This window comes from Equus asinus, chromosome 21 (assembly GCF_041296235.1).
Source record: "Equus asinus isolate D_3611 breed Donkey chromosome 21, EquAss-T2T_v2, whole genome shotgun sequence".
Lineage (NCBI taxonomy): Eukaryota > Metazoa > Chordata > Mammalia > Perissodactyla > Equidae > Equus > Equus asinus.
This window is the reverse complement of record NC_091810.1, coordinates 59,237,329-59,260,951: the sequence shown is the minus strand read 5'-3', so window position 1 is coordinate 59,260,951 and position 23,623 is coordinate 59,237,329. Positions and strand designations below refer to the sequence as shown.

General features: G+C 46.7%; 1 protein-coding gene and 1 pseudogene across 2 annotated transcripts in view; one reads left to right on the top strand and one right to left on the bottom strand.

Annotated features, from left to right (window-relative positions):
- The window catches only part of ITGA9 (integrin subunit alpha 9), a 332,491-nt gene that overhangs the window by 125,034 nt on the left and 183,834 nt on the right, over nucleotides 1-23,623 (top strand). The gene's annotated exons all lie outside the window — the stretch shown is intronic.
- On the bottom strand, nucleotides 19,345-21,655 carry LOC123279270 (phospholipid-transporting ATPase VA pseudogene; annotated as a pseudogene).

Sequence of the window (23,623 nt, the reverse complement as noted above, 5' to 3'; positions counted from 1 at the left end):
ATCCTCAGGCTTCTATACTTAACAACGTTATGGAATGTCAGCATCTGAAACTTGTCTATCAGTGGGGCTTCAAACCGCCTGCCCTTCAATATTTATTGGAACCTTGGCTGAAATTAATTATGTTTATGGTAGAGTGCCTGAAGGTTAGGCCCTCCATCCATTTTGAGGCCAGAGGTTGAAAACTGGTGGCCCGCAGGCTGGATCTTGCTCAGTCATGTTTTGCTTGCCCTGCAAAGTGTTGACTATCTAATTGTGAATATTTAAAAGCAGAATGTTTTGTTCACAAATCTTGATTGCTGGATTCTTGTGGGATGCTCTAAGATATATCCTTGGTTTAGGCTTCTTTGTCTGAGTGTGGAGTCCACAGACGGCTGTGCATAGATCCTGTCCTTCCAAAGGCAGCTCTCCTGTGGGTCATGATGAGAAACGGCCACTGCTGTTTCGTAGAGGATAGTAAGAAAGGGATGAAATAAGTTGTGTTGAGCACCTAGAAAACCACTGAAAATGCATGGCGAGCGCTCTATAAGCAGCATCTGTTGTGGTGGTTACTCTTATTGTCGTGTTCAGAATGTTTTCTATGAGGATTCTGTTGAAGACGTTATTCACCATGTAACCCAGGGGTGCCCAGGGGAAGACATGTCTATCAGATCTCACCAGGAAATAATTGTCCTTCTCTGAGTTACTGACACATCTATACCTAATCATGCTGTGAATCTTGTTTCTATCTTTGCCTTAGCTGCTAGGAAGCTCAGAGATGACTTTGCAGCTCATGTCTAGCAGGAGGACATGCTTTATGTCATGCATTTGGTTTATCGACCACTTGGTTTCACATAGCATCATTTTTTCACTGCTCTGCTTTTCTCACTTGCTTAAATTATCGTGGGCATTTTTCTAAGTATCCTTAAATCCTGTTTGGAATAAGGCTAGGTGTAAATTTAAAAAAACAACAACAGAGCATCTGCTCCTGTGAGAGAGAATTTATATTATCACTGCAAACAGGCTTCTATGTCTAAGCCTCGGGACTTCATGTGGTCTCTCTCCCTACTGGACACTACTGACCTTTGACATCTATGTTGGACCTGGCTCTATCAGTTGTGCTCATTCTTTCCCTTTACTCTCTACCCCTGTAGCTTCTGTTACTGAATTAGGTTGCCTTATTTAGCTGGATGGACTGATGTAGCAGTCAGCTACTGCTGTATAACAAATCACCCCAAAACTCAGGGCACACCACAGGTCTGAGGGATGGCTGGACAGTTCTGCTTCAAGCTGCAGGTCTGCACATTGGCTGAGGAAGCTATTCTCCATGTCTCTCATCCTTCTAGAACCAGTTGGTTACCGAGGCAGGTTCTTCTCATGGTGAGGGCAGAAGTGCAAGAGGGGTGAGCAGAAACGTGTGAGGCCTCTCAAGAGGTAGGCTCAGAACTGGCACTATCACTTCTTCCACGTTCCATTGGCAGAGCCAGTCGTGTGGTCAAGTCCAGCATCAGGGGATTGAGGAAACAGAGTCTGCCTCTAGTGAGAGGAACTTCAGGGTCAATGACAAAGGGTGTAACACCATGTGGGGGGCAGAGGGATGCAGTATACCACAGGCAGTGTATGTACTTGGTGGGCATACTGTAGTATCTGGCCCTTAGTGGATATGTTGGCTATTCTCCAGATCATGCTCTGCCGTTATTCTCCCATCTGTGCCCTGGGTGGCTGGCCTTCCCTCTGGCTTTTAGTTGATTTCAGTCAGAGGGGAGCACCAGAAGAAGGCAGAAGAGTGCCTGGCCACACGTTGGTGTGGCTGTAACCCTCTGCAGAAGGCCAGAGCTTCTGCCAAGTGGCTGGTTTTGATCACCTCGGCGTTCCAGTAATCTTCAGACCTGGGAGAGGAAGCTCTCCCTGCTGTTGCTAGCCCTGGAGTGCTTTACCTGGGGGTCTGTCTCTTAAACCTGGCACCTCTCTTGTCCCTTCAGTGAACTCTTCTCGTTCTGCCTGTTTGTAAGAGCCATCTGTTTCTGGCCAGGACCTTCATGGATACAGTAGGTGCTCAATAAGTGCCTGGTTAAGTGAGTATCAGGGCTCTTTGCTTTTCCTCCCCTCTGGCCTTTACATCACAAATTCGTCACTTTTGCTGCCTGAAAAACCCATAGGATTTCAGACTGAGGAGGCCTCCCTCTCTCCCCGTCGTCCAACCACCATCTCCTCTCACTAAAGCCTGGCAGAGTAAATTCATCAGAGTGGATTCAGATAGAGAAGCTTTTACTTTTTTCTCTAAGGTTTTTTGGCATGCCCTTGGGGATAATTAGGGATTCTTTCAAGTGCCACGTTTTTTTCCATAGATTGTGGGGGTTTTATTTCCCAGATGTGATTTATGCCATGTCACGTTCCAAGAAAGAGAATGTAGGGAATGTGGCCAAAGAAATCTCAACAAAAGGAAACTATATGTAAATCTTACCAATAATAATTGCTTTAATTTGGGAAGGGGTAATTAACACCACTGTGCCTGACTCAATAGAGCAAAGTACTTGGTTTTTTTAAGCAGGAAGGAAAGGGCCCCCAAATTTCAATTTCCCGAATTAGTTTGAGGACCATTGGAGTATTTCTCAAACTTCCCTGATCAAGATAGTTTTGTTAAATATTTAGGCTCCTAGTGATCCAGATTCACTGGGCTTGGGGTAGGGCCTAGGAATCTATTTTCGGCATGCATCCCTGGTGATTCATATTAACCTAGTGTGAGAAACACTGGGCCTGGCTAATGATTCTCACACATTTTGGTCTGTTGACTAAGGAGAAATCCAATGATGACGATGATGGTAGTAAATGAGAATGGTAACATTTAGAAGTCACTGTACAGTTTGCCAAGATTTTACATATGTTGTCTCATTAACCACGTTGGCCCCTTCAGGACTCATTCTTGTCTAATATTGCATGTGACATTATTTTACCAGAATTGAATGGAAAGAATGGTACCATCGGGTTTTTAAAAAATATTCTAATTGATACCAGAGGCAAAGAGATAGCAATTGTCATGTTATACACATGAAAGTTACAACCGTTAGACCACCCTTTGAGAACCACTGCATGGCTTCTTGATAAGATTCTTTCAACCCCATCCCATTCCTGGATCATGTGAGAGGAGTTTCTGGAAAGCTCTGCAGAGGGTTTTTCTGCAGACAGACATATCTAGGTAAGGGGATGTTCCAGTTGTCTGCTCTCTGGAGAAGAGCACAGATATTCCCTGCTAAAAAGGACATGCTGAGCTGTTTCATTCTTGCATGTTAGGAAGTCTCCTTTTAGGAATGCCATTTCAAGTTCCTGTAGCAGTTCTGCATAAAGCCATGCCTAGAAAAATTAGAATTACTTTGATTCTCTATGACTTTGCAGCCTTTGGTATCAAATGCATTGTGAGTGTGCTCTGAAATTTTGGGGGGAAATTTTTCAAACTTGATTAATTAATACATATGGGGACCCATCATGTTATCTACTGTATGTTAGAGATTCTGGGCACTCTTGGCTGCCTGTTAACTTACAGCTCATGTGGTTGTTGCTTCTATTACCCACTGAGCAAAGAAATGTCTTGCTGGCATAGTGGAGTTCTCTGAGGGTGTTGACTGCTCCATTCTTCTGTTGCCCCCATGCATGCTGTTGGTGACATTTAGCTCCCTCACTTCCTTTTCATCCCTTCTTCTGCCTTTTGCAAAATCTATCGCAGTGTTGAATGAATAATAGAAGCCCAAGGACTTGGAGGGGCTGGGAACCGTCATGCCCTTGTGTTTTAGTGTTGGCACATTTTCCTCATCGTGGTAATACTTTGGTTTGAAGCCAATTATTCAGCATCCCTGGTTTAGCATATATTGCATTACATATTTGGGAAAATAGCATGGTGTCTGTTTGCTCAGTCTCTCATAGCATTGACTGAGATTTGAGTCTCAATTAATTGAACCAATAATTGTGATATTAAAAACGGTCTCCATATCCAAGGGCAGAGATTAGACCATGGTGGATATTGAGACCTTTGGGCCATGAACTCTGAAATATGCATCTTCCAGAACTGAGCTTGTGACTGCACATGACCTTACAGCACATACCTTCGGAGGATGCATTTAAGTTCAAGTCCTAACTACAGTGATGAATTCCGAGCTTTTTGTTATTGGTTTTCTACTTGAAAGACAAAAGGAGTTTTATACCCTGGTATTTGAGGTTCAGTTCAAGGGATGAATCACTGTTGGATAGGGAGTTTTGTGAGTGCTGGGTAGTTTGTAATATCCTTTAAAGAGTCCAACCAAGAATCTGCCTGACTGTCCACTGTCCATTCATCCATCCATCCATGTCAAGATTTACTAGTTCCTAGAAGGTACTTGGCACTGTTTACATGCTAGGGTTGTGATGATAAAGCATAGTAATAATCATCATTTATTGGGAACCTACTATAGCTAGACAGTCTCCAATATTCAAAGCGTCTTTGTGAGGTAAGAATTGCATCTGGCATTTTATGAGAACAGAAACTAAGGTACCTTACCCTGCTCACCCAGCCAGTCAAGGTGGAGCAGGCCTGAGGTATCCTTGTGACATCAGGACCGGAGCAGCATTTCCTTCCATTATGTTAAATAGACTCTTCTATTTGCCAGGACCCAGGCCCACTTTAAAGTGCAGAGTGAGCATTCTGTGGCAGGGTCAGAGCTGGAACAGCCCCTCATTGGTCGTGTCTTCTCTTCTTGGGGTATCTTCTTGCTATCAGTGAAACAAGGCAAGGGATGTATGTACACAGGGCGGAACCCCTGGAAGGCCCATCCACTCTCATTTCTCTGCTTTGCCCTTTATAGTCTCTTGGAACTTGAGGTTCTGTCCAGACTCACCCTGTCATTTGAAGGTGTAGGCATACAAATGGAGGTCCACTTAGTGAATGTCTAAGTGTTGAAAAGTTACAAATCAAGATAGATGTTAAGTACACTCTGTCTATTCTCCTACTGTGGCAAATACACCTTTGTGACTATCTAGAAGGCCAGGATTGAACTTAGATTTCTCAGGCTCCTCAGAGTTTAGTGCAGAAATTGACAGCTTGAGGAGAGCTGATCCTCTGCCCATCCCTCCACTTCTCTTACCATCTGGCTCCATCCCACATTGCAATGGGCCTCCTGTTCGTGCATGTGGGTGCCCCAGCCAGGATAGTCATGCACGTGTATGGAGACTCATCCAAGCTCTGTCCACCCACTCTCCACAAAAGGCTGCTCTTGGGCCTGGAGGTACACCCACTAGTGGGGCAGTTTGCAATTGAGAGGATCAACCCTGGAGAAGAGCTCAACATAGACCCTGAAAGTAGGCTCAGGACTATTTGGGCAGGAAATTCTGGGATCCTGGGCACCTAAAGCATGTCTGAAAAGGAGGGACATGGGCCCTGCCCTTGACCTCGCAAACTTCTTGGGGGAGAACTATATAGCTAGAGGAGGGTTCTCTTGAGTGTGGGGTTTAAGGCAAGGGCCCCTCTTGCCCAGGTCTTAAGCAATACCAGTTCTGCCAAGTCAGAGGATGGAAGGTGCTGCAGAGGTCATATGACCCCCACTATCATTTTGTACAAGATGAGCCCAGCTAGTAGATCTCAGAGCTGTGGAGCCTTGGTGCCCCAGTTCCCCAGACAGTGCCCTGTTCTCATCTTGCACAGTGTGCCTGCCACTTGCATGTAGTTCCAGAAGGCTGGGTTTTTCTAAACATCATCCTAGCAGTGTTCTAGAGTATAAGGGCCTGAGGCTGGGCCCGTGTGGGTGGCTGTGGCTTACATGGACTCTTCTGCAGAGATGTGCTATCAGAATACAGTTTATACAAAGCTGTGAGCTTTGAGGACAGGCTCCTGGGGTGCATATCTCAGCAGCACCACTGACCTGCTTTGTGATTTTTCTTAAACTCCTGGAGCCTCAGTTTCTTCATCTGGAAACTGAGGTAAAGTGCTATCTGCTGGTAGAGTTGTGCAGGTGGAAAATGAAATGTTTGTAGAAGTCTTGGCACAGCACGTGGCTTTGCCCGTAGTGCCACTCAGTGAAGTACAGCTATTCCGATGGTGGCTGTCAATGTTATTGTTCTCCAGGAGCCCTGGGCCCCATTGAGCAGGGGCTGCTATCCCTCCCTCCATCCATCCATCCATCTATTCCTTTATTCAACAACTATCTGTAGAGACCTACCATGTGCTGAGTACAGTTTTGGGAGCTTGGGATTCACCAGTGAACAAGAGAAGCAAAATTCCTTGCCTTAGTGCAGCTGGCATCCTAACAAGCAGAGATAAATCATAATCACAATAATTATAGAAATGGCGTAGAAACTGATAAGTGCTATGGAAGAAAAGAAAAAGTTGATAGGAGAAGGGAGTTGGTCATTCCAAGGTGGTGTGTCATTTTAAATGGGGTGGTCAGGGTAGGCCTTATGAAAGAGGTCATTTGAACAAGGACTTAAAGGAGGTGAGGGAGGGAGCCATGTGGAGAGAGGTAGGAGAAGAGCGTTCCAAGCAGAGGGAATAGCCAATGCAAAGGCCCTGAGGCAGAAGTGCCTTTTGCTCCAGGGACAGCCAGGAGGCTAGTGTGACTGGAACAGAATGAGTGTGTGAGCGTGTACATGCATGCAGATTGTAGATGAGGTCAGAAAAGTGACAGAGGCCAGATCATGTAGAGACTTATAGACTACTGAAAGGGCTTGGCTTTTGTTCTGAGTGAGATGGGACCATTTTGAGGGCCCTCAGGCTACTTCTATATTGTCAGTCTGGGCCCCCAGCCTCCCCCACCTTCTGTTCCAGGTTCCCTGCCCCTATCCATGTTGCATTCTCCTGCCAGCCACCATGCCCCAGAGTCCCATTCCCTCAATGGGAATGTCTGCCTCCAGCCAACAATCTGATTCATTGTATTCTGGAGCCCCTTTTTACGGAGGAGTGATGTTGCTGGTGGAAATTCAGTCATGGGGCAGGTCATGGGTGCTCACTTCATTTCTGAGGGGGGCTGGTTGTGGCCGCCCTTCTATGAACCCTGGTTCCACAGGGCTCTCCTCACTCTCCCTGGAGCCGGGGCCTGTGCCCTGGGTCCCTGGGTTCCTGGCTGCCTTTGTCCTGGTGAGGAGTGATAGAGGACAGGAAGATGGGAAGAAGATGTTCCAGGGCGGAGTGGAGGGCGGGTTAGGTACAGCCGGGTGAGGGGGTGTGTGTTAGGGAGCCAACAGGAAACAGGGCTGGGTTTTTGTTCTCCAAGCAGTTCCCAGTCATGGCTCTCCCATGGGGTTTCAGGGCTCCGTCTGAGGAAGCATTGTTCCTGTGGATGGTGCATTCGAGCCCAAACATTTGGCCAAGGCCACGCCAGCATTTGCTCTGCTTGTAACTGTGGCGCAGACGTCAGTTACCCCCCAGGAGATATCTGCCCTGCCCTTGGCGTTGGCCTGGACAGCCTTGCTGTCCTGGGGCTGGAAGGCTTTCCTGGGTCTTGTGCCAAATGATTCCCTTCGTGGCACTGTGGGTGGGCCCTGGGGGAAAGGGGAGCGGGATAAGCAAGGCCTGCTTCACCCGCTGCTCCCAGAGGCCGAGGTGAGGGCTGGCCCTGGGTCAGAGGGTTTCCTGTTGAGTCAGAGCTCCCGCTGCTCTGCCCACCCCCTCCCACCCCCACTCCCGGTAAATGCACAGAACCCCCGCAGCTCTGTTTCAGGAAGAGCTGTGCCAGTGGAAACACCAGCACCCTCGTGCAGCGCGTGGGTTATCAGGGCTGCTCAGATGAGGAAGTCCTCACCCTGCCGCCCTGTTCTGCCCTGCCCTGCAGAGGGGAGGCCCTGCCCGTGGGAGAGTCTGGTTATACTGGGCAGTGCAGCTGACCCACCCGCCCCTCACTTCAGAGCCCTGAGTTTTGGGGGGTAAACAGAGGCCCTGGGCTCTGCTAAGGATAAGCTTTGTGATTAGGGAAGGACCCATTTGTCTTCATTTTCCCCACATCCCTTTCATCATGTCTGTGTGAAAATGAAAGCTGAAAGCTATTGTTTATTTAAAAGGCCCATTTACCTAACGCCCCTGGAATTTATTTGCTGGAGCGTTTTCCATTTTCATGTTCAGTTCAGACCTTGGCTACAGCGGAGAGGTTATGTAACCTGGGATGGACTGAATCCCATTGGCATCTGGGCACCTCCAAAGCACCGCCCCCTTAGCCATGCCTGTGAGGGGGCAAGCACCCCCTGCATATTCAGTTGCCTCTGTGAGCTGCTGGAGGGAGGGAGCTGGGGAGTGGAAGGAGTTGAGAGAGGAAGAGTTGGCAGCTGTTGCAATGGAGTCAGGAGGAGGATTTCTTTTGGGAGCTGAATTCTCATGTCTTCTCTGGGCCTGCATCCCCCTCCTCAGCTTTAAACCCTCCTCATGTGCAAAGTCTGGGCCCTTCAATCACCCTGTCTCTGCACCTTAGCAAAAAGCCTGAGCATCATTGCCTGAGCCTTGGCGGGATTTGGGAACTGCTTCTGGCACATTCCTTCCTGGCTAGCCTGTGGAATCTGTCTCCACACTCCTATCCATCTCCAGCAGTAGTTGCCTTGAGGGCCTCCCCTGACTGAGGGCCGGACTTCCACACCTAATTTCCAGCCCAAGATCCCTTGGTTTCTACTCTGAAACCTGGTCTGGGTCTACATGGAGTTACTTTGACAGGGGACAAAGGAAGGGGTGTTGTCCTGGGTTATGATGGGCCAGAAGTTTAACTTGCTTCTGGATTTTTAAAGGAGGCAAAGACACAGAGTGGGTTTCGGAACCCTGACCTTAGTCAACTTAGTCATGAAGAGGCCCAGTCAGATGGATGGGGGTGGAGGGAGAAGGGGGTGCAGCCTCTGCCTGCCCTCTACACCCCAACCTTCGGAGACAGTCAAAACCCATTCCTTCTTCTACTCTCTTTCTCTCCTCCTGCTGTGGCCTGAGATGTTTGTTCCCTTCACACCATTTTTCTGCTTAAAAATGCTTGTTAGCCCCCATGAAGAACAAGATAACTGTGTGTACTCCTGTATTAGTTAATACAGTGCTAGTTGCTGTAATAAATGAACCCTCAGTTTCCGGCAACTTAACCCCCCAGAAGTTTGTTCATTGCTCTTGTATCAAAGAAGAATGTTCCTCAGTGGAGGTAGCTTCTTCCACATGGTGATTCTGGGACTCTGGTTCCTTCCCCTGCTGGCTCTGCCATCCCTTAGGGGCCTCAGTCGTCTTCTTCCTGGAGGCAGGAGAAGAAATTGCCAGTGGAGAAGGCAAACCCACTTCTTAAACACTCCTGCCTGGAAAGACCTGCATCCCTTCCACTCACTCTCTGTTGGTGAGAACTAGTCACATGGCCACAACTCACAAGGTAGTCCCACATTGGGAGGCACCACGGTGATCACTCCACATGGCATCAATGGTAGCACATGGCGAGAAGGGGATGTACTGGAGAGATGGTGAGAGGTGGAATCAGCAGGGCCTGGTGAGTGAGTGTATGTGGGGCAGTGAAGGGAAATCAAGAGTCCAAGCCCCCTCCCTGCCCCCGTCAGGTTTCTAGTTTGGAGAACAGGGTGGCTGGTGCTGCCACCCAAGGAAATGAAGTCTGCGGGAAGAGGGGTGAATGTCAAGAGGGAAGGCTCCTGTCACGTGCCCAGCATGGGTGGGTGCTGTAGGAAGGACTTGTGAATGCAGGAAGGAATAGAAGCATTAGTCAATGAACTTGAGTCCCTTCTGCCCATCCCATGGAGGTCTAGTTGAAAAAAACCGGTAGCTGTACTCACAGCCTGAAACCACAACTCCTGAAGGATCAGACCAATCTGTTTGCAAGTACAAACCTAATAATAAGAATAATCAGGACAAAAAGCATTGTCAGTAACCCAGGAGGGGACGCCTCCCCAGGCACGGAGCCCTATTCAGTGTCAGGTTATCATCTCTCTGGGCCTGGGGAGAGGCGAAGGCAACCCCCTGACCCAGGAGGGGGATGAGCGCCTGCCTGCCTTGGGCCAGCACAGCCTCCTCCGCTCTCCTTGGCCTCAGGCTCATTGCTCTAGGGGTGTGGCACCAAGAAGGGCTGGGAGTTGGCATTGCTTGGGCATCTGACCAGAGATAAGCAAGCTGCCCCCTCCTCCCCTCATCAGAAAGAAAGGGGGAGCCGGCTGAGGGCCAAGTCCTGGGCTGCCACTGGGCTGATCCAGGCTGCTGCTGTCACAAGTGAGATCCAGGAAGCCTGGGCCATCTGAGCTCTGAGTCACAGCAGGTCACTGGAGCAGGGGTTGAGGGTCTCTGAGGTGAGGGCTGAGATATGTGCTTGGCCCCATTCCTATCTAAGAGGTCAGACTGGCAGCCTTCTGCTCTGTCTATTATGCCTTTCTATCAGGAGTGAGAAGGGATACCACCGGGCTTGGGGCAGGTGGGCTGGGGAGGGTGGAACTCACATCCCTGCCTGTGGGGGATCCTGGGCAGAGTGAGGGGAGAGTTTATGGCTGGAATTCCTAGCTGACATCTCCCATCGCTGTCAACAGCCCCTCTTGCCCCTTCTCCCTTCCTTCTGTTAGAGCCTAAGGAGCAGATTCAGTAGGAGGATTAAGATTTGACAGTGAGGAGCACATAGCATTTTTTAGAGCAGGCAGCCCATTGTGTAAGGAAGTTTGTTTGGTTTTCTTTTTAAATTTCTAAATAAAGCAAGAAGTGAAGTATTGAAGGCTGTATAGCAGAGGTTAGGGGCACAGACTCAGAAGCCAGACGGCCCAGGTTTGAATCTAAATTCTACCACTTACAACCTTGGACAAGATGCTTAACTACTCAGTGCCTCAGTCTCCCCACATGTAAAATGGTGATAACACTACCTACCTCTTGAGGTCATTATGAGGGCTAAGTGAGTTAACATTTATAAAATGCTTAGAACAGTACCTAGCACATTATAAATGCCATAAAGTGAATGTTAAATTAAAAAAAAATTAAATTTAGGGACTGGCTGGGTGGTGTAGTGGTTAAGCTCCCATGCTCCTCTTTGGTGGCCTGGGGTTTGCAGTTCAGATCTTGGGTGCAGACCTACAACCTCTCATCAAACCATGCTGTGGTGGTGACCCACATACAAAATGGAGGAAGATTGGCCCTGAGCTAACATCTGTGCCTTAAGCAAAAAGAGGAAGATTGGCAACAGATGTTAGCTCAGGGCCAATCTTCCTCAACAAAAACAAAAAATTTTAATGTAATTGAGGAGTGGGTATATAGCAGAGGGGTGGTGACTCCTAGTCTTCCCCAGTCTTCTCCCTCAGGAATCTCTCAGTCCTTTCTCTGAGAAGATCCGCTTCCTTGTTTTTGTTTTGTTTTGTTTTGTTTTACCCCTCTGCAGCTATGGAGTAATGATGATTATCCCCTGTAGTACCATTTCTAGACTCTGGACAATGTAGTGCACTGCTAGCGGAAATGAATAGGAATAAAAACAGTTTGCAGGAGCCATGCTAGACAGTTTGCATAACTTGCTTTTAATCCTAAAACAAAATACAGAGCCCTGACAGTTGGAGATGTTATGTCCATTTTACAGATGAGGAAACTGAGCCTGACAGTGAGTTTCCTAATTTGGTCCAGGACTCAGACCCTAGTTTATCTGAGGCCCTGCTCTTTCTACAGTGCCAGGCTTCTCCTGTCCCTGCACATGCTGTTGCTTCACTTGTCAGTGTTGATTGTGTATTATCCTCACATTTGATCTCAGGTCGATCACAGTGTCTATTGAGCACCTGCTGAATGGTGAAACTATAGGAAAACAGAAGATAGCTATGGGTTGGGCAGTAATTGAGGTTCAAGAGGAATCAACTGAGGATTGACCTAAAGTGCTATGTGATTAACTGTCAAGTTCCACATTACTTCCTAGCAGTGCTTCTGGGGTCCACGGGGGAGCCCACACAGGGGTCTACAGGCATTGGGAAAGGTTTCCCTAATGGAATATGTGGTGCAGGCTGTGCCATGAAGGCTGAGCAAGGTGTTAGGAGCGGGAGGCCCTTGGAGCACATGGAGAGGAGGTGAGGGATAGGTGGGACCAAGATCTCAATAGGCAGGGGGAAAAAGAATGCTGGAATAAGGTCACAAAGTTAGATTTAAAATTGATTAGTGTCCTGTGGAGCAGTAAAACTGAAACCTTTGACAATATCTTTCCACCAGACAGAAACCCTCCCCAGATTAGCAGTGGTCCACAAATCAGCATCTAACTTTCCATAGGTTGGGCCTTGTTTGAGAGTAAATAGTAATCAGAACAAAGATCTTGTCCTAGAGAAGCACATGGCCCTTAGATATTCTTGCCAAACAATGTTCTAGTATGATGATGAAAGGGTACCCTTAATGTTTTTGCCTTGTGTCAAATTTGGAAGATTTTTGACCTTGAGAAGAGCAGCAGCAGCATCGTGGTTGAGAGAAAGCCAGGTTGGAAGGGGGAGACAACCGGGTCTCCAAACATGTGTGGGAGGCTGGTAGGAGCTGGGAGCCTTGGAGGCCTGAGTTTTGATTGGTGGAGAGAAGGCAGACCCCAGAGGGCCACAACTGCACCAAGGGGACAGGCCCGTCCACCCCAGTGCAGGATCAGCAGCCCTCCTGTGGCCAGTTCCACCACCAGGCCAGACAGTACCCTTGGTACCCAAGGGCCAGGCTCGGGGGGAGAAGAAAACACAGTGGGAAAAGGCAATAGAAGCAAGAAGTGAGGATATCAGGGAATTCTGATGGCAGGTGACCAGATCGGAGTCTGAAAACTGCACAGAAAACACGAGGAGGATTGAAAGCAAACAGACTCTGAGTTGAGAAACTAGTTCTCCTCGTCCCGAGTACACAATTCAGAGAATCGCACAAAAGCGTAAACACTGCAAAACAAATTTAGCTCTCTTTATTTTAGTAATCAGACGTGGCCCTGGGAATGCTGGTCAGAGCGGAGTTTGATTCAGATCCCTTTGGCCTTGCTTGGCTTTTCCTCTGTGTTCGAATGACTTGCTTAGTCTGCTTCTCCATCCATTCCTTTCCTGGCTTGATGCTTGGGTTGTCGGCTTGATGGCCGTGTACATATGAAGAAAGCTACAGGGTGGTTTCCTGCCACCCAGTTTTTGAGAGTGTTCTCTTTGTCCCTGTGTGTGGCATTGGAAGTAAGCCCAGCCCAGCCCTGAGCCAGGACCTCTCCCCTTGTGGGGTTCAGTCTACCTCTGTGCCCAGGCCCTACAGGTGATCAAAGCTCCATCGCCTTGTGCTACCATGGCAGGAAGGTGGAACCACTGCTTTCTGGTTGAAGATGGTTTCTTTCTTCCATTCATTCATTGATCCATCTGTCCAGTGTGTTTGAGCACCCAACATGGGCCAGCATTGTGCATGGTGCTATGGATACTGTGCTGAGGAAGAGCAGATGGGGTCCTTGCTCTACTAAAGGTTCCGCTATGAATTACATATCTCTGGGATAAATGTCTCCTTCCGGCTGTGATACCTGCCATGAAGAAACATGTCACTATTAAAGTGTAGCCGGATGTTACATAGGACGTTCTCTTGTCAGTTTCCACGGAGCCCCAAGAGGTTGCGAGTTTTTCCCACATCCTCAGTCTGGATGCTTGACGACCTATAAGGACTTGGAAAGAGAAAGCTGCCACTCAGTTTGGACCCCTGGTCCCTTACCGATGTCCAAGGTACAAAGGGATTGCCATTAGAGAGGCCCAGGAAGTTGGATGTTGGAGAGAGGAGGTTTTAGAGAAGGCTGATGGTGTGATATGGTGGTTTCCCACCTGAGCCTGTTGGAAGAGAGAAGAGAGTGCATCCCCTCAAGCCGAGATAAAGGAGGAGACCACTCAGAGCCCTGGCCTGTGCATCTTCCCGAGTCTCAGGGCACAAAAGTGAATGTCAGGCAGACAGCTTAAAGAGGGGCTAGTGGAGCCCTGAGAATGTCCTGCCCTCCTGGAGGAGGACGTGTGAGTGCATCACAGGGAGAGAGCTGGCCCACTATACCATCCTGAGCCATTTAAAAGGGATTTTACCTTGGGTGACCCCGGGGAAGGGCAGTGGTACCATAACCAAAACCCGAGGCCTCTGGGGACAGTCAGAAGAGACCATGTGCCCTTCTTAGCTGCAGGTGAGGGTCTCAATGCTAGGGAAATGCCAGGGAGCCCTCAAATGAGCCTGAAAAAAGATCAACTAGGAACACCCATCAAGCCTAGAGAGGTCAGTGTGCAATGCTGCCAACCCACAGAAGTGTCCAGGGGACAGACAGCTTTGAACACCTGCAGTGGCCAGAGAAAACCAATACCCGATGATACATGTTCTAGCGGGTGTGCCTTCCCCCCTCCCATCCTCCTAAAAGAGGTCCTAAGCAGCTGCTGGGAAAAAGAGGATAAGAGAGAAAATGACCACAGATTTTCCACCCTGTACGCCCACCTCCTAGCAGCCTTCAAGTCTGAAATAGGATGCAAGAAACTTTCTCTTATGGAATTTGGAAATTTTTACTATTCTGTAGGACTTGTCATTTTAATACTGAGTGAGATTATTCTGGAGGTTACAGTGACTGGAAGACTTCTCATGATCTAAGAGTAATCTGAGATAATGGGACCTGCCCAAGGTTTCATCCAGGGGCCAACCTAGATGTCTAAGGGCTTAGGGGCTGCAATCAGTACCGCATTTCAGGAAGATCATTCTGACTGCAGGACAGGAAAGAGGTGTCAGAGATTAAATGTGGATGCGAGGAGACCAGGTAAGAAGTTTGCCGTGGTCTGTGGTAGAGGTGAGAGGGGAGCACAGGCTGCAGAGAAGGCAGGAGACAGTGAGTATAACTCCCATGGTCTCCTTTTGTCTCTATTGTGGACTCATCTCTCTTGTGTAAAGAACTCAGTGTCTGATTTAGCTCCCCTCTGCCACCCAGGACCTACTATATGCACGTATCTACAGTAGGTACTTGATAAATGATTGTTGAATGAAGATTTCTTAAATAAGGTATAGTGAGAAAAAGCATTGGAGTTTGTTTCAATTCAGTTATCTCTTACGACAATAATGCTGCATAACAAACTTAAAACCTCAGTGGCATATAATAAGCATATTGTTCATAAATCTGGGGTTAGCAGTGGCTCAGGTAGACAGCTCTGCTCATTTTGGCAGGGCATGTTCACATAGCTGGGAGTCAGCTGGCTGTTGGCTATCTAGACTGGCCCTGGCTGGGAACTCTGTGGCAACTCGGCTCTGTTTCACATGTCTCTCGTCCTCTAACAGGCCAGCCCAGGTGTGTCCTCGTGGAGATAGAAGAGGCATAAGAAAGCAGAACTGGGGCATTGATGCAATCATTCTACCACAGATAGACATAGGTGTGACCCATCTGCAACACTCACTAGTCATGTGACCTTCAGTGAGTTATTTTGCACTTTGTGACTTAATATCTTCATCTGCAAAATGGGGCTAAAAAAAGTATCTCACTGAGCGGTAAGGATTAAATAACAGCAGTAATGTCTCCTTCCCACTATACCATCCTGAGGGGGTAAGTAATTCTGCCTGTGGCACCAGTCTAGAAGAAGAAGAGATGAAAAAGAGCTCAAAGGGAGGGAAGGGAACTCTAGGCTGAAGAAATAACATATCCAAAGGCATGGAGTTAGGGTAGTACAAAGGCTCTGTGAATGAGGAGGTAAGAAAGAGTGCAGAAAGGTGGACTGAAGTCTCCCTGTGCTCTAGGGGTGTGGTGCTAGGGAGTTCTAATCTTATTTTGCTGGAAGAGGGGAACCATGGAAGATTCTGTAGGAAGGGAATTATTTATTTCATTCAACAAGCATTTCTTTAGCACTTACCATCTGTGACATATTCTTTTAAGTGCTGGGGATACAACAGTGGTCAATCACAGTCTAGTGGGAGAGTCAGGGTGGGCAAGAAGATCTCAATATAGATGAGATCAGCCAAGAGAAGTACCAGCCTGGAGATATGCTGCTACCGTATGGGGTTTTGCCCCTCATCCATAAGCAGAGAGCCTGCTCTTAGGCCCCCAAGTGTGTGAAGCCGCCTCTGCTTACAAAACTTTATTTTTCGTGACCAAAGCCATCTCATACTGATGGGCTGAGGAAGAAGCAGCTGAAGGGAGCAGCTCAGGAGTCTCTGAGGGTCCTTCATGCCAGGAATCCCTCCACTTGAACTAAGGGCTTGGGCATCTTTTGGCATATAATATTTTATCAGATCCCTGGGTTTGTGGGAAAGGCTGCAGCAATGAACTTTTAAGCCTGGTGGTGCCTTTCATTTGTTACCTCTTATGCAGACATCTGGGAAATTTGTAAGGAGTCATAATAAAGAAAAAAGTGAAGTGAAAGCAAACATGGTGAATGGACAGAGATGAGTTGAGACTGATAGGCCAGCAGGAATGGCTGCTGCTAAGACCTCATCCTTGTAGGATGGAGTCAGTTCTTTCCCTGAGCAGTAGAAGTGTGTATGAGCATGGCATAGTGTATGAGTCAGCTTTTGCTGAGTAACAAACCTCCCCCAAATTTAATGGCTTAAAACTACTGCCACTTATTATTGTCTGTGAGTCACTAGGTCAGCTGGGCAGTTCTGCTGATCTGGGCCATTCTTAGCTTGTCTTGGATGGGCTCACTCATGTGTTAGAGTTCAGCTTGCAGGCCAGCTGGGAGCTGGCTTACTTAAGTGTCTTGTACTTGGCTGGGGTGACAAGGGTGACTGGGCCACTGTCTCCCATCATCCAGCAGGCTAGCCTGGGCTTTTTACATTGTGGTTGGGAAAGATTCTAGGAGTGAGAGTGAAAGCGAGCAAGCCCTTTTGAGGCCTGCGCTTGGAAGCAGCACAGTGTCATTTCTGATGCATTCTGTTGGCCAAAGCAAATTCAATGGATGGGGAAATAGACTCTCCCTCTTGATGAGAGGAGCCCCCATGTCATATTTTCAGGACACGCATGTGGGAAGGAGTGGAAAATTGTGGCCATATGCTGTGCACAGAGCATGTGGGCTCTGGAGTCACACGGGAGGGTCAATCCAGGATTCTCCACTTGCCCACGTTCCTCATCCACAAGATGGGAACGCTAATAGAATCTATCTCAGAAGATCATTTTGAGGATTAGATAATGCATGTATACCTAATACCTAGTAAAACCTCAGTAAAAAAAAAAAGCATTTTGTGCATTTTCCTCATAACTGATTCTATATTCTCATTTTTTTGGTTTGGAAAATGTATTCTCTGTAGGTTTACCCTTCTTGAAGCAGTAGGAAGAATTGTCATCTCTGTTGTTGTGGTATAATGTGAACTCAGGAGTGCAGATTTGGAAAGCAGTAAGGGATGAATATTCATCCAAACACTGGAAATTTGGGAAATGAGAATGGGGGAGGAAGTGGGGCTCTCATCTTTGCTGGAGATTCTATGAAATGAAGCTTTTGGGTAAACATGAGAAGAGCTTTTCATTCATTCTCATTTCTCAACACTTCCTTAATGTCCTAACATTATGAAGACAGTAATTCTAATCATTTCTTTATTCAGTCAATAAAAACAAGCACTTTTTGTATACTAGAGTCTGTGCTAGGAGCCAGAGACACAACAAAATAAGGCATTAAGACTTTCCACCTGTATTAAAGGATTTCAGTTTCATTGTTTGCCCAGAGAACTCTGAGGACTGCCACTGACTCTGAAGTTACAGATTCTCAAGCTGGATGTTCAAGACCCTTCACAATATGGTCTCAGGTTATGCTTCCTGGTCTCCCTCTGTGTCCTGTTCCTGTGCTACACTCAAGTCAAAGTGCACTCTTCCTTGTGCCCCAACCACGCCCAGTGCTTTTGTATGCTTCCAGATAGACCCAGAGCAGGAATGGACTCCTTACTGCAGGGTCGGGGGTAGAGAGCAGCCAAGCTGAGGAGGAGGCCTGGGCTGGATGTAGGGATCCTGAACCAGCACATGGCTGGGATCTGTGGGGTTCAGAGTCTGTAGATATGAGACTGTCACTTCCCTCTCAAGAGGCCTTCACTGATGCTCTGCTGACCTTTATAACTCTCCATGATCTGCCATTCCTCAGAGCTCTCCTTAAAGTGGTCCGTGGACCAGTCTTGACCTCCTTGAGGAGCTCCATGTGCAGAAACGCTCTATTCTTCTTCTGCCTACAACATCTTTCTATTGACAGTGCACCCCGTCCTAGGAGTTCCACAGGCAATGACAGAAACCCCTCCACCCTCAATGACCCACCCAGATACACTCCCATATTTCTAGGGAATATCTAAAGGACTGAGAGGCTGCATAGCCTGCCCCATTCTCTTTTCCCTTCACCTACAATTATTTGATGAGAAAAGTAGGATATAGCACAACACAAATGCTAATTCGATAAATGGCATAAAGTAGTTGAAGATGTCCATGGACGCTAGTCATGTGCCTGCGGAAGAGCGACTTTGAGTGTGACTTTCTCCTGGACCCATGATGGGACCATTTATGTCCCATGGTTAGCCCTTCTAAGACCCACTAGCAACTTTGTGAGATTCCAGACTCTTTTCCTGTACACCTCCTAGCCTTACTGGAGGGAAAAGGGGAATAGTGGTTCCTTTCTTTCTGCCATGCCTCCATCTTCCTTGAAGCCTTCCATTTCTCCTCCAAGACATTTTTACTAAGCAGAACAGCTCTTAACCAGACCTTAACTGCTCCATAGAGGGGCAGGTGGGAGAAAGGGGGGTGTAATGTGAACAAATACAGAACAGCTCTCTGGGAAAGAAAGCTCCCTCAGCCTGCCAGAATGCAGAGGCCAGGAGGATCAGGTAATGAGTACTGGGAGAGCAGAAGTTCCTCTGTCACCCACTCAGGTGTTACTCCCAGAAAGCAGTAAGTAAAAGTGGAGATGTGGTACCAACATTGGAATTCACTTTTTTTTTTTTTTTTAAGTTCCTATGCCTTCTTGTTTAATATGACAGCTTTAATTTTACATGGACATTAGTGGATATCATGATAATTCTTGGTTTTATAAAACTCACAAAAAATCTCTTGCTTCCAACAGATCCTTGCCACCAAATCCCCCTAAAGTACAGTTTCCTATTCTTGCCCACATGCTGTCCCTCTGTTCTATATTTGCTTCTGTTTCCATGGCAAGGTCTCTTTGATGTTCTCAGATGCCGTTTCAGCAAGGAAAGGGAAGGCTGCAGAGCAAGTGCCCCCGTCAGAGGTGCGATAGCCCCAGAAACAGGACTGTGGCACAGGGACCCTTATCATGGTGCCCTCTCCTGACTTGGGTGCTTGCTGGTTACAGCCACACACTCAGCTTATGAAGTGGATGGCTCTCCTGTGTGTTTAGAGAGGCAGAGGCAGCAAAGGGTAAGGAAAGGAGAGGTGGGAGGAGGGACCGCTTGAAAAATCCAAACTGAGTGACATTTCTTTCCAGCTCCCACAGACATTGTATTCCAAGGGAAAGAATGCAGCATGAATTGCCCAATGCCATTCTGAGAATTTTCAGCTGAGAACAAGAGGACCAATGGGTGACAACAGAAACATCTCTGTCTCTTGGAGTGGTAGAGAGACTGGGTGCCTGAGAAGTTCCACAAGGATGCCCTCCTTAGTTCCCCTTGTCTGGCAAAAAATGAATGTTTAGGCAGATGCCCACCATATGGAGACCGTGCAGTGAGTGGGTGCTGTCAGCCAAGTGGAAGTGCCTTTTCCAAAAGTGCCACCAGGCTTCGGGCTCCCCAGTTCTCTGACAACCCTTCTATGTTGTATTTTTCCTCGAAAATCAGCAATCCCTGAAGCTTGTGTGCATGTGTGAGAGTGTGAGTGTGCACATGTGTGCTTGTGCATGCAGCTTTGACACAGCAGCTTTCTGGTCCAGGACCCCCTCCCCACCCACTCACCATTTGCATCATGAGAATATTCTATACCAGACACAGTGCATCTTCGGAAAACCATCTTATTCTCAGTTAAAGTGCCCGTTTTATCTGAGAAGATGTACTGTATCTGCCCTAAGTCTTCCGTGATGTTCAGAGCTCGACACTGCAGCTGTGAGTCTGTTTCTTCATCGTACAACTCTACATCCTGGTTAATGAAGTACACTTGGCAGACTTTCACAATTTCAATGGAAACATATAAGGAAATTGGGATCAAAACCTGCAGAACTATTATCATGGTCAAAAATGAGTACACTGCAGCTGTGACTGGGGACAAAGAGCTCCCATCAGACTCGGGAACATCGAACAATGACTTCTTCTCTTTGTACCGCCACACCCATAGTCCGTGTCCAATCGCTGAGAACAGAGACATAAAAACAAGGAGGAGGACACACCAGCGCACATCGCAGTTCATCTGCCTCTCAAGCTGGCTGCGCTTGTAGCGGGGCCCGCTATTATTCAGCAGAGCCTTGGTTTCGTGTCCCGCGTAGATGACGATGCCGACAACGGCCTCTGTGTTTCGGATGGTGCAGCCTCGCAGCAACAGGTTTTCTTTGTACAGCCCAGCCTTCTTCCCATTATCGTGTATGATGCAACCACGAAACCTAGTCAGGTCGTTGTTTGGCTTCTCACACTCGATTACGCTGGTGAAGGTCAAAGGATTGAATTCAGAGACATGCTCAGAGAAGCCGCGGACCACCTGCCGCCGCTTCAGGTTGGTCTCTCCGTCTAGGTTGGCAGTCTCAATGTGGCACAGCCCATCGGGGTCGCTGGAGGAGAGCAGCAGAATGTCCGCAGGGATGATCTCGTTGCAGCGAAGACGCACAAAATCTCCCACGTGGATTTCTTTCCAGAATCGGTTCACATACTGCTTTTTTTCCCTGCTGAACACGAGACAACCCAGGTGGTTGATCTCGTGGTCCGAGCGGTGGCGGCTGTAGTCCTCCCACAGGTCCTTGAAGGCCGTGACGGCCAGGATGAACAGCACGGGCGCCAGCGTCAGGCCAGGCTGGAAGGCGTTCACCGCCGGCACAAAGTTGAGCATCGCGATGAAGACGAAGTACACGTTGGCCACGCGGTGGAACTGCTCGAACAGGTTCTTGGGCAGGAAGGATAGCAGAGTGTACTTGGTGGTCTTGAGCCGGTTGTCGGCCAGGTGCTAGGCGCCCCCGGACTGCCGCCTCCGCGCGCCCTTGGCCGTTCCTGCCCTGGAATTCACTTTTTAACACTTCATTAACGGGAGTCGACTATTGGTAATTCCCCAGAAGCAGCATATTGCTGAGGTAGCTTCATAAGATCTCCAGAAGCTACTTCCATTTAGGAATTTTTCTAGGGATTCCAGATAGAATATTGATAATTTCCAGACACCATGGCTTCTGCTAACCTCAACATAAGCAAAATTAGGCTTTATCTCTGATATTAGCCAGACTTAAACTCCATCAGGACAGACTTTAATGAAATTCTCACATACATACCAGAACTTGCATTCATTCCTTTAATCAGAATCTTAAAGGCAAAATTAATGGCTTTGTTTTTTGAAAAATATCCCCAAAGTATCCCCTAAAATATCTCCCAAACACCTTTGTTCTTTTTAATCCATCAATTTATTCAACTAACATTATTATGGACCCTTTGTGAACCAACACTCTTTTAGGAATTAGAGATACAAAACTAAGTGACCCTTGGGGCTGGCCCTGTGGCCGAGTGGTTAAGTTCGCGTGCTCTGCTGCAGGCGGCCCAGTGTTTCGTTGGTTCGAATCCTGGGCACGGACATGGCACTGCTCATCAAACTATGCTGAGGCAGCGTCCCACATACCACAACTAGAAGAACCCACAACGAAGAATATACAACTATGTACCGGGGGCTTTGGGGAGAAAAAGGAAAAAAATAAAATCTTTAAAAAAAAAAAACAAAAAACTAAGTGACCCAATGAGGTCCCTGCCCATTGTGTCGCAATAATCGAGGCACATATACCATAAAGGTAAAATATAGGTAGCAAACTCTAGGGACTAAAGTAAACTTCCTTAATTTAATAAAGTGTATCAACCAGAAACCCAATCAGGCATTATATTTAATGGTGAAATATAGAAATAATTAGCATTATTGTAGGAACTATAGGCAAGAATGCTTGCTATTTTTGCTGTCTATTGAAGGTTCTTGCCAATGAAATAAGGCAAGAAAAATAGGTATGAATAGAAAGTGAAAGATAACAATGTCATTATTTACAGATGATACTTTCTATCTAGAAAATCTAACAGAATAATAGATTCCAGCAATTTAACTGGATCCATACACAAAAATCAGCTTTCCTGTATACCAGTACTTAGTGAGAAAATATCACTTTAAAAAATAACGATTCACAATAGCAGTAAATATAAAGTATCTTAAGAATGAACATATTAAGAAATGTGTAAGACTCATATAAGGAGAACTATAAAAAGGACTTAAGAGATTTGATTAGATAAAGGAATATACCACACAAAATATTGAAGAGGCAGTTCATAGTCTAGGAAATACAATAGTGCAATAAACAAACAAAATATGTATTTATTCTCGCTTATAATCAAGGAAGTACAAAACAATGAAATAACATTTTTCACCTATCATATTGTCAAAAATTTTAAAAGATTAACAATATCAAATGTTGGTGAAAATAGGGAAATAATTATTTGCATTACTAGTGATGGGAGTGTAACTTCTATCAAATGTTTTAATTGTTCATATCCTTCAACATAACAACTCCACTTTTTAATGTCTTCTCTACAGAAATATTTGCACACTTGCTCAAAGCAAAGACTTTTATTACAGCGTTGTTTATTATACTAGAAAAATTGAAACCACCTAAATATCCGCAAATAGGGAGATTGTTAGATGAGCTGTAATAGAGTAATACTGTGGAATCTAATATGCAGCAGGTAAAAAGAATGAGGCAGATATATTTGTACAGACATGGAAAGCGCTCAGAGATCCTACTTTAAAAATGAGAAAAGAAATGAAAGTAACATAGTGGTTGCTGTGATGCACAGCTCGGGGCTCAGATCTTCCTCCAAGAATGGACTTCTTCCTCTAGCTAATGCCTTTAGCTGTCATGTCCCTTTATGTATCACCCTCAGCCTTCCTTGTCCAAGGTCACACCCCCTACCTGGAGCAACCTGCATCCAATGGCTAATCTTCAGAGGAATAAAGGCCTGGGCCTCGTGGCCCAACTTGGAACAACCCTGAAAGGTCATTCCATCTTTAGAACTCTCTAATAATAATAATAATTAATAACAACATAGATAATGATGATTATTATTTCTTGAGTAATTAATAGGTTTGGCTAAGGCTTCTATTGAGACCACATCACAGCTCAACTTCTCTGTCCGCTCAGTCTGCTTCTGTCCCTTCCCCTCCACAAGTGTTGATCCCAAGGACACTCCCTAATAATCCTCATGCACACTTATCACCATCTCAGAGTTGGCTTCCCCAGAACTCAGCCTGTGACAATCAAGTTGTAGAACCGTGGATGTAGTTGATACCATTTACATTAAAACAGTCCCCACCATGCTATGTATTTCTTTATATATGTGTGTGTATAAAATACATTTTTTAAGTTCTGGAATGCTGATAACAATGACCACGTATGGAAAGGGAACTGAAAAGGGCAAGGAGGAGAGTTGATCTTGTATATCAAGACTGTATTCATGTATTTCTTGAGTAATTAATATACACACATGTGCGTGTGCATGTATACACACTCCTCAAGTTCTAGGGGAACACTATGAAGGAAGCTCAGGGAAGAAGTGATGACGTTTAAAGATTGTCCTAAAGGATAAATTGGAGTTCCTTCAAGGATT